The 11,587-nt window shown below is 38.8% G+C and overlaps 1 non-coding gene across 1 annotated transcript; it reads left to right on the top strand.

The window, feature by feature from the left end:
* Positions 1 to 10,951: 10,951 nt before the first annotated feature.
* On the top strand, positions 10,952 to 11,074 carry LOC113618601 (U6atac minor spliceosomal RNA). Its single transcript, XR_003432041.1, has one exon. It is a non-coding gene; the product is annotated as a U6atac minor spliceosomal RNA (small nuclear RNA).
* Positions 11,075 to 11,587: the final 513 nt, after the last annotated feature.

The raw sequence follows: 11,587 nt of genomic DNA, 5'->3' as shown, positions 1-11,587 counted from the left end.
TATAGAAAAGCTTTGATTTATGGAGGAGCTTCAAGATGGCGGAAGAGTAAGATGCGGAGATCACCTTCCTCTCCACAAATACATCAGAAATACATCTACATGTGGAACAGCTCCTACAGAACACCTACTGAACACTGGCAGAAGACCTCAGACTTACAAAAAGACAAGAAACTCCCCCATGTACCTGGGTAGGGCAAAAGAAAAAAGAAAAAACAGAGACAAAAGAATAGGGACAGGACCTGCAACTCTGGGAAGCAGCTGTGAAGGACGAAAAGTTTCCACACACTAAGAAGCCGCTTCACTGGTGGAGACGGGGGTGGCGGGGGGGCAGCTTCGGAGCCACGGAGAACAGCGCAGCAACAGGGGTGCAGAGGGCAAAGCAGAGAGATTCCCGCACAGAGGATGGGCGCTGACCAGCACTCACCAGTCCGAGAAGCTTGTCTGCTCACCCACTGGGGCGGGCGGGGGCTGGGAGCTGAGGCTCGGGATTTGGTAGGATCCCAGGGAGAGGCCTGAGGATGGCTGCGTGAACACAGCCTGAAGGGGTTAGTGTGCCACAGCCAGCCGGGAGGGAGTCCGGGAAAAAAACTGGAGCACCGAAGAGGCAAGAGACTATTTCTTGCCTCTTTGTTTCCTGGTGCGCGAAGAGAGGGGATTAAGAGCGCTGCTTAAAGGAGCTCCAGGGATGGCCGCGAGCCGCAGCTATCAGCGCGGACCCCAGAGACGGGCATAGGAAGCTGAGGCTGCTGCTGCAGCCACCAAAAAGGCTGTGTGCAAGCACAGGTCACTATCCACACCTTCCCTCCCAGAAGGCTGTGCAGACCGCCACTGCCAGGGTTCTGTGATCCATGGACAACTTCCCCGGAAGACACACGGGGCGCCTCAGGCTGTTGCAACGTCACTCTGGCCTCTGCCGCCTCAGGCTCACCCTGCATCTGTACCCCACCCTCCCCCCAGCCTGGGTGAGCCAGAGCCCCCTAATCAGCCGCTACTTTAACCCCGTCCTGTCTGAGCGAAAAACAGATGCCGTCAGGTGACCTACACGCAGAGGCGGGTCCAGATCCAAAGCTGAACCCTGGGAGCTGTGCGAACAAAGAAGAGAAAGGGAAATTTCTCCCAGCAGCCTCAGGAGAAGAGCATTAAATCTCCACAGTCAACTTGATGTACGCTGCATCTGTGGAATACCTGAATAGCCAATGAATCATCCCAAATTGAGGAGGTGGACTTTGGGAGCAAAGATATATATTTTTTTTTCCCTTTTTCTCGTTTTATGGGTATGTGTATGCTTCTGTGTGTGATTTTGTCGTTATAGCTTTACTTTTACCATTTCTCCTAGGGTTCTGTCTGTGCACTTTTCTTTTTTTATTACTTTTTAAAAATTGTTTCCTAATAATTATTTTTTATTTTAATAACTTTATTATATTTGATTTGATTTTATTTTATCTTCTTTCTTTCTTTTTCCTTCTTCCTCTCTCTCTCTCTCTCTTTCTCTCTTTCTATTTTGTCTCCCTTTTACTCTGAGCTGTGTGGAAGAAATGATCTTGGTGCTCCAGCCAGGCATCAGGGCTGTGCCTCTGAGGTGGGAGAGCCAAGTGCAGGACACTGGTCCACAAGAGACCTCCCAGCTCCACGTAATATAAAACGGCGAAAATCTCCCAGAGATCTCCATTTCAACGCCAAGACCCAGCTTCACTCAACGACCAGCAAGCTACAGTGCAGGACACCCTACACCAAACAACTACCAAGACAGGAACACAACCCCACCCATCATCAGAGAGGCTGTCTAAAATCATAATAAGGCCACAGACACCCCAAAACACACCACCAGATGTGGACCTGCCCACCAGAAAGACAAGATCCAGCAGATCATCCACCAGAACACAGGCACCAGTCCCCTCCACCAGGAAGCCTACACAACGCACTGAACCAACCTTACCCACTGGGGACAGACATCAAAAACAATGGGAACTATGAACATGCAGCCTGCGAAAAGGAGACTCCAAACACAGTAAGTTAAGCAAAATGAGAAGATAGAAAAACACACAGCAGATGAAGGAGCAAGGCAAAAACCCACCAGACCTAACAAATGAAAAGGAAATAGGCAGTCTACCTGAAAAAGAATTCAGAATAATGACAGTAAAGATGATCCAAAATGCTGGAAATAGAATAGAGAAAATACAAGAAACATTTAACAAGGACCTAGAAGAACTAAAGAGCAAACAAACAGTGATGAACAACACAAAAATGAAATTAAAAATTCTCTAGAAGGGATCAGTAGCAGAAAAACTGAGGCAGAAGAATGGATAAGTAACCTGGAAGATAAGAGTGGAAATAACCATCACAGAGCAGAATAAAGAAAAACGAATGAAAAGAATTGAGAACAGTCTCAGAGACCTCTGGGACAACATTAAACGCACCAACATTCCAATTATAGGGGCCCCAGAAGAAGAAGAGAAAAAGAAAGGGACAGAGAAAATATTTGAAGAGATTATAGTTGAAAATTTCCCTAATATGGGAAAGGAAGTAGTTAATCAAGTCCAGGAAGCACAGAGTCCCATACAGGATAAATCCAAGGAGAAACACACCAAGACACACACTAATCAAACTATCATAAATTAAATACAAAGAAAAAATATTAAAAGCAGCAAGGGAAAAACAACAAATAACACACAAGGGAATCCCCATAATGTTAACAGCTGATATTTCAGCAGAAACTCTACAAGCCAGAAGGGAGTGGCAGGACATATTAAAGTGATGAAAGGGAAAAACCTACAACCAAGTTTACTCTACCCAGCAAGGATCTCATTCAGATTTGACGGAGAAATTAAAACCTTTACAGACAACAAAGAGCTAAGAGAATTCAGCACCACCAAACCAGCTTTACAACAAATGCTAAAGGAACTTCTCCAGGCAGGAAACACAAGAGAAGGAAAAGACCTACAATAACAAACAGAAAACAATTAAGAAAATGGTAATAGGAACATACATATCGATAATTACCTTAAATGTAAATGGATTAAATGCTCCAACCAAACGACATAGACTGGCTGAATGGATACAAAAACAAGACCCATAAATATCCTGTCTACAAGAGACCCACTTCAGACCTAGAAGCACATACAGACTGAAACTGAGGGGACGGAAAAAGATATTCCATGCAAATGGGAATTAAAAGAAAGCTGGAGGAGCAATTCTCATATCAGACAAAATAGACTGTAAAATAAAGACGATTACAAGAGACAAAGAAGGACACTACATAATGATCAAGGGATCAATCCAAGAAGAAGATATAACAACTGTAAATATTTATGCACCCAACATAGGAGCACCACAATACATAAGGCAAATACTAACAGCCATAAAAGGGGAAATCGACAGTAACACCATCATAGTAGGGGATTTTAACACCCCACTTCACTTCACCCACTTTAACACTCCACTTCATCAACAGTAACACCATCACAGTAGGGGACATTAACACCCCACTTCACCTTAACACCCCACTTCACCCCACTTTAATGGACAGGTTATCCAAAATGAAAATAAATCAGGAAACACAAGCTTTAAATGATACATTAAACAAGATGGACTTAATTGATATTTATAGGACATTCCATCCAAAAACAACAGAATACACATTATTCTCAAGTGCTCATGGAACATTTTCCAGGATAGATCACCTCTTGGGTCACAAATTAAGCCTTGGTAAAGTTAAGAAAATTGAAATCATATCAAGTATCTTTTCCGACCATAACGCTATGAGACTAGATATCAATTACAGGAAAAATCTGTAAAAAATACAAACACATGGAGGCTAAACAATACACTACTTAATAACCAGGAGATCTCTGAAGAAATCAAAGAAGAAATCAAAAAATACCTAGAAACAAATGACAACGAAAACACAATGACCCAAAACCTTTGGGATGCAGCAAAAGCAGTCCTAAGAGGGAAGTTTATAGCAATACAATCCTACCTTAAGAAACAAGAAACATCTCAAATAAACAACCCAACCTTACACCTAAAGCAATTAGAGAAAGAATTTTAAAAAAACCCAAAGTTAGCAGAAGGAAAGAAATCATAAAGATCAGATCAGAAATAAATGAAAAAGAAATGAAGGAAACAATAGCAAAGATCAATAGAACTAAAAGCTGCTTCTTTGAGAAGAGAAACAAAATTGATAAACCATTAGCTAGATTCATCAAGAAAAACAGGGACAAGACTGAAATCAATAGAATTAGAAATGAAAAAGGAGAAGTAACAACTGACATTGCAGAAATACAAAGGATCATGAGAGATTACTACAAGCAACTCTATGACAATAAAATGGACAACCTGGAAGAAATGGACAAATTCTTAGAAATGCACAACCTTCCGAGACTGAACCAGGAAGAAATAGAAAATATAAACAGTCCAATCACAAGCACTGAAATTGAAAGTGTGATTAAAAATCTTCCAATAAACAAAAGCCCAGGACCAGATGGATCACAGGCGAATTCTATAAAACATTTAGAGAAGAGCTAACACCTATCCTTCTCAAACTCTTCCAAAACATAGCAGAGGGAGAAACACTCCCACACTCATGCTACGAGGCCACCATCAGCCTGATAGCAAAACCAGACAAAGATGTCACAAAGTAAGAAAACTACAGGCCAATATCGCTGATGAACATAAATGCAAAAATCCTCAACAAAATACTAGCAAACAGAATCTAACAGCACATTAAAAGGATCATACACCATGATCAAGTGGGGATTATCCCAGGAATGCAAGGATTCTTCAATATATGCAAATCAATCAACGTGATACATCATATTAACAAACTGAAGGAGAAAAACCATATGATCATCTCAATACATGCATAAAAAGCTTTCGACAAAGTTCAACACCCATTTATGATAAAAACCCTGCAGAAAGTAGGCATAGAGGGAACTTACCTCACCATAATAAAGGCCATATATGACAAACCAACAGCCAACAACATCCTCAATGGTGAAAAACTGAAACCATTTCCACTAAGATCAGGAACAAGACAAGGTTGCCCACTCTTACCACTCTTATTCAACATAGTTTTGGAAGTTTTAGCCACAGCAATCAGAGAAGAAAAAGAAACAAAAGGAATACAAATTGGAAAAGAAGTAAAGCTGTCACTGTTTGCAGATGACATGATACTATACATAGAGAATCCCAAAGATGCTACCAGAAAACTACTAGAGCCAATCAATGAATTTGGTAAAGTAGCAGGATACAAAATTAATGGACAGAAATCTCTAGCATTCCTATACACTAATGATGAATACTCTGGAAGTGAAATTAAGGAAACATTCCCATTTACCACTGCAACAAAAAGAATAAAATATCTAGGAATAAACCTACCTAAGGAGACAAAAGACCTGTATGCAGAAAATTATATTACATTGATGAAAGAAATTAAAGATGATACAAATAGATGGAGAGATAGACCATGTTCTTGGATTGGAAGAATCAACATTGTGAAAATGACTGTACTACCCAAAGCAATCTACAGATTCAATGCAATCCCTATCAAACTACCACTGGCATTTTTCACAGAACTAGAACAAAAAATTTCACAATTTGTATGGAAACACAAAAGACGCCGAGTAGCCAAAGCAAACTTGAGAAAGAAAAACGGAGATGGAGGAATCAGGCTCCCTGATTTCGACTATACTACAAAGCTACAGGAATCAAGACAGTATGGTACTGGCACAAAAACAGAAATATAGATCAATGGAACATGACAGAAAGCCTAGAGATAACCCCATGCACATATGGTCACATTATCTTTGATAAAGGAGGAAAGAGTATACAGTGGAGAAAGACAGCCTCTTCAATAAGTGGTGCTGGAAAACTGGACAGATACATGTAAAAGAATGAAATTAGAACACTCCCCAACACCATACACAAAAATAAACTCAAAATGGATTAAAGACCTAAATATATGGCCAGACACTATCAAACTCTTAGAGGATAACATAGGCAGAACACTCTATGACATAAATCACCACAAGATCCTTTTAGACCCACCTCCTAGAGAAATGGAAATAAAAACAAAAATAAACAAATGTGACGTAATGAAACTTAAAAGCTTTTGGACAGCAAAGGAAACCATAAACAAGACGAGAAGACAACCCTCAGAATGGGAGAAAATATTTGCAAATGAAGCAACTGACAAAGGATCAATCTCCAAAATTTACAACCGGCTCATGCAGCTCAATAACAAAAACAAACAACCCAATCCAAAAATGGGCAGAAGACCTAAATAAGACATTTCTCCAAAGAAGATAAACAGATTGCCAACAAACACACGAAAGGATGCGCAACATCATTAATCATTAGAGAAATGCAAATCAAAACTACAATGAGATATCATCTCACTCTGGTCAGAATGGCCACCATCAAAAAATCTAGAAACAATACATGCTGGAGAGGGTATGGAGAAAAGGGAACACTCTTGCACTGCTGGCAGGAATGTGAATTGGTACAGCCAATATGGAGAACAGTATGGAGGTTCCTTAAAAAACTAAACATAGAACTACCATACGACCCAGCAATCCTACTACTGGGCATATACCCTGAGAAAACCATAATTCAAAAAGAGCCATGTACCAAAATGGTCATTGCAGCTCCATTTACAATAGCCAGGACATGGAAGCAACCTAAGTGTCCATCAACAGATGAATGGATAAAGAAGATGTGGCACATATATATATAATGGAATATTACTCAGCCATAAAAAGAAACGAAACTGAGTTACTTGTAGTGAGGTGGATGGACCTAAAGTCTGTCATACAAAGTGAAGTAAGTCAGAAAGAGAAAAACAAATACTGTATGCTAACACATACATATGCAATCTAAGAAAAAAAAAGTTAATTAAGAACCTAGGGGCAAGACGGGAATAAAGACACAGACCTACTAGAGAATGGACTTGAGGAAATGGGGAGGGGAAAAGGTAAGCTGTGACAAAGTGAGAGAGTGGCATGGACATATATACACTGCCAAACGTAAAACAGATAATTAGTGGGAAGCAGCCGCATGGCACAGGGAGATCAGCTCGGTGCTTTGTGACCACCTAGAGGGGTGGGATAGGGAGGGTGGGAGGGAAGGAGATGCAAGAGGGAAGAGAAATGGGAACGTATATATATGTATAACTGATTCAGTGTGTTATAAAGCAGAAACTAACACACTACTGTAAAGCAGTTATACTCCAATAAAGATGTTTAAAAAAAAAAATAATGTGAGACAGTTAAAGACAAGATAATGCAGAGTCTTGAATTTCAATATGTCCTCCATTGTCCCATAGGCAACAGAGAACTATTAGAAGGAATATAAAGTTTCAGTTACACTAGATGAATAAGTTCTAGAGATCTGCAAAAAAAAAAAAAAGCTTTGATTCATTTCATATATGTTACAATATTTTGACTGAAATTAATAAAAACTTCAAAAACATAGGTGACAAAGAAGATTAGCTATAAATTTTCATTTATTTTCTGAATTTACTCAACGCTACTTCTGCAGCTTAGAACAACTTTTTGACATATAGTTATTTTCTCAGTATTATTCATCTGTAAGGAATCCTAAAAATTCTTAAACCAACCTTCACATTTTTATAAAAGGAAATTAAAATTCCAGGAATTAAAAGGTGAAGCATGACTCTAAACATCTACTTAAATGCCAAGTCAAGATTAGAGCAAAGATTCCTAATTCCTGTTTCAGTCTTCATTTAAAGTGAAAAATAAAAGTAAAAGCAATGTCCAGAGATCTTGAGTATTTGAAGAACAACATTTAAAGCTGGGGAAACAGAAGTGGGTAAATAGTTGCCCTCATAGGACTCGCGTTCTAGTGCGTGAGACAGACAAACCAGTGTCAAGACTGAACTCTGGTAACAACTAGTTTTCTGTACACTGACTCATCTTTTCCTCTAGCCGTAATTCCTTCCTGGAGAGCCTCAAATCCTTACCCTGGGCTTCTCTCTCTCACTGCCCTGTGGACTTTGTTCTGTCAACTGGCTTCTGGTTCACCTGCTTGCAGATGATTTCAAGATGCCACACCCAGTCTAACCCATACAAGCTGCCTAAGTTACTGCAGCCGCTTAAAATAACTTCACTTAAATCCCCAATTTCACTTCACAGCCAACAAAACCAAAACCAAACATATTCTCCCTCAAAACTGACTTCCTATTTTCAATTTCCCCATTCCTATTCCTACTATTATTATTCTCCAGAATTCTGAGTCCTAAATTTTAAGTCACCTTTAACTCACCTGTGGCTCCCATTATCTAGTCAGTCTCTATATCCTATGTGTATTAGTCAAGGTTCTCCAGAGAAACAAAGATTTATTATATAAGAGATTGGCTCACACAATATGGGGGCCGGTGAGTCCAAAATCTGCAGAGTTCACTGATGTCCCAGTTAGTGTGTCAAGGCCAGCAAGCTGCTATAAAATCAGGAAGAACTAAGGTTCCAGTGTGAAGGCTGTCAGACAGAATTCTCTCTCATCTGGGGGAGGTGAGACTTTTATTCTACTCAGGCCTTCAACAAACTGCATGAGGCCCAGTCATATTACAGAGGTTCAATCTGCTTTACTCAGTCTACAGATTCAAATTTTAATCTTATCAAAAAACACCCTCAGAGAAACACCCAGAATAATGTTTGACCAAATATCTCAGCACCCAGTGGCTCAGTCAAATTGACACAAAAGATGAATCATCACACTACGGTTTTACTTTGCAAAAGTTTCACACTCTTTATTCTCACTCTCACTACCATTATCTCAGTTCAGGTCCTTATGCTCTCCTACTGGTTTCCAGCAGAAGGATGTAAAACAGCCCCGTCCCATCCTTTAGTTCATGTATCACTGGGTACACTGTGGATACACTTATTATCAAAAATGTTGTTTTCATCATATCATTCTTGTTCTATTCCTTAACTCACAATGGCATCTTACTCTAAATAGATCCAATTCTTTTCCTTATAATATATTGTTCTATATAATCCAGCCCTACCTGCCTCACTGACCTGTTTCTTCCATCAATCTCCTAAACCAGAACTTACATTATAAGTGGCCAATAGTAAAGTATGTTCTTCACTCATCAATGCCCTTTCTCTACTCAACATACTCTCCTTTTCTGGAAAGCACTGTGCATTCTTCTCTGCCTACCCCAATCCCATCTACCTGCTAAGATTTGTCTCCAGCTTCAACTCCTTTTTGAAGTTTTCCTAATTCTACAAACCATATAAATATCTTTTAATTTTCTAAACCTCATATGCATTTAAGCTAAACAGATGTTTAGCTTACTCTAAACTACTCTGTCTTGTACTGTTTTATTTCTGTTGTACATTCCTCTCTCCCTAGTCCCAAGTCTCACCCTACGGCCTCCAAATACATACCTTCTATTTATCTTGGGCTGAAAATCTTTGAATCTGTGATGTGTAAAGCAATGGATATACAGAGAGGTACTACTCTCAAGGACCTTACAGTTTCATGTGAGAGATAGATAATTATTCAAATAATTATGGAGCAATGTATTTCATGCTATAACAAAGGTACAAAACTCTAAGAGAATACAAGTAATTTAACAGAGGGAAAATCTAAGCTGTAGAATCTAAATAGTAGAACAATGTGGTAGGGGATAAATTTAACAGGAGGAGGAGTGGAAAAGGCATTTCAAAAACTGAAAATAACCAATGAAAAGGAATAGAGACACTGAAAAAAATATATATATATGTAATGAGACATTTACCAAAATGATAAATATACTGGTATAAAGGATCAGAACCCAGGCACAGAATGGCTGAAAAACAAGAGATTAAATTCAGCAGAAGAATAACTGAGTATTAGGTAGAGCCCCAGAAGCAAAAACATGTCTGTAATACTGATAATGCTAAGTCCACAATTTGAATGGGCCCAAGGAGAATCAGCACGGCTAGAGGATGCAGCCAAGCCACTTCTAACCGAGGCAGCTGGCAGTCCCTAAAGCACAGGTGAAATGCTGTTCATTCCTTATCCATGATCCCAAACAACAAAGATTTTCCATAACTCATGTGGCAATAAATCTAAGCTCATCTAGCAACAAAAACTAGCCTAGAAAGACATGAGGCTGTTTATTGTCTTCATCTCATTTAGCATCAATATCTATGAATTTCACTGCAGGAATATTAATTGTTTTTATTATGAGTAGTTGTCCCAGATCCCATTAAAGGTTACATAACATGTAACACTGAGTATGTGCTCCATACTACCTTTTTAAAATCTTATAAATTCTCAGTTCCAAAACATACCTGGCCCCTAGGGTTTTGGATAAGATTCGATGGACCTTAGATTTTGAGATTCCATAGAACCAGTCAGATACACAAAGGGATCTATCATCCAAAAAAGGTTTCAGAGTGCATGAAAGATCCATTTAGAATGGTTTTGTTAAATGGAGGATAAGTTTTCAGTGCCATACACATTCTATTATTGAGCACTTCTATTATCAGTGGCAAAGTTTATTTTATTTATACTTAAATAATATTAGTTAAAAACAAAAATAAACTGCCAATCATGAACTCTTAGATCAACTTTTCCCCCCCTTATAATGCCAAGAATACCAGAAAAAAACTTGTAAAACAACATTCTCTTTGCCTCCTATAACCTTAATAGATAGTTTCCTGGAATTGACTATTCAAATAGAAAATTAATTTCCATGCACAGCTGGAAATACCACATTGGCAGGCAAGGAAAACATCAAAAACCAGTAGATTAAATAAAAAGTGGAAGAACTACAAAGACTCGACAGAATAGAACTTGCTCAGTAAGATGGTCATATGACAAAAGCTTTTCGTCTGCTTATTTAATATATGAATACATCTTTTAAAGTGAAGTAGCAATAATCAAGGAAGCTCTGGATCCAGAAAAACAATTAGGGGATTATATCATTCAAGAAGTTTTTCTAGTGTTGTGTGAAAGGAGAAAAGCTTAGCAGTCCTCTTGCCAGGGATGAAAGAGGTCCTTGGGCCTGCATAACACATGGTTAAGACATAGCCACCTACTCTGTGGCATCTAACCATGTTTTGTTGTTGTTGTTGTTGTTGTTTACTTTGGGATGATGGAAAAGTTCTGAAGATGAATATTGGTGATGGTTGCACAAAAATGTGAAGGTACTTAATGTCACTAAAGTGTATACTCAGAAAGGGTTAAAATGGTAAATTTTATGATATATATTTTACTATAATAGAAAAATAATTTCAGTAATATACAAAAAGCTCTTACCAATCAGTAACAAAAGAGAACAACCTAAAAGAAAACTGGGCAAAGGGCACAAACAAATTCAGCATAGGGGAAGAAATTCTAGCATTTATGTGGAAAAAATGTTCAAAATCACTACAAGTCAAGAAAACAAGTAAAAGTGACTACAGACTATCATGTTTCACTTTCAAATTAGCAGAGATTTTAAAGATTGAGAATTTAAAAAAGAAAAGAGGTACTTTTGTCTTCCCACTGACAAGATCAGGCTCTGGTTTTCGATCTCCCTCCATTGCCTTGGACCTACTGGGTATCCCTCCTCTTTGTACTGAGAACCATCAAGAAA

This window comes from Aethalodelphis obliquidens, unplaced genomic scaffold, assembly GCF_003676395.1.
Source record: "Aethalodelphis obliquidens isolate GAN/ISIS:26980383/991018 unplaced genomic scaffold, ASM367639v1 scaffold5, whole genome shotgun sequence".
Lineage (NCBI taxonomy): Eukaryota > Metazoa > Chordata > Mammalia > Artiodactyla > Delphinidae > Aethalodelphis > Aethalodelphis obliquidens.
The sequence above is the reverse complement of the archived record's forward strand: the minus strand, read 5'-3'. Positions and strand labels throughout refer to the sequence as shown.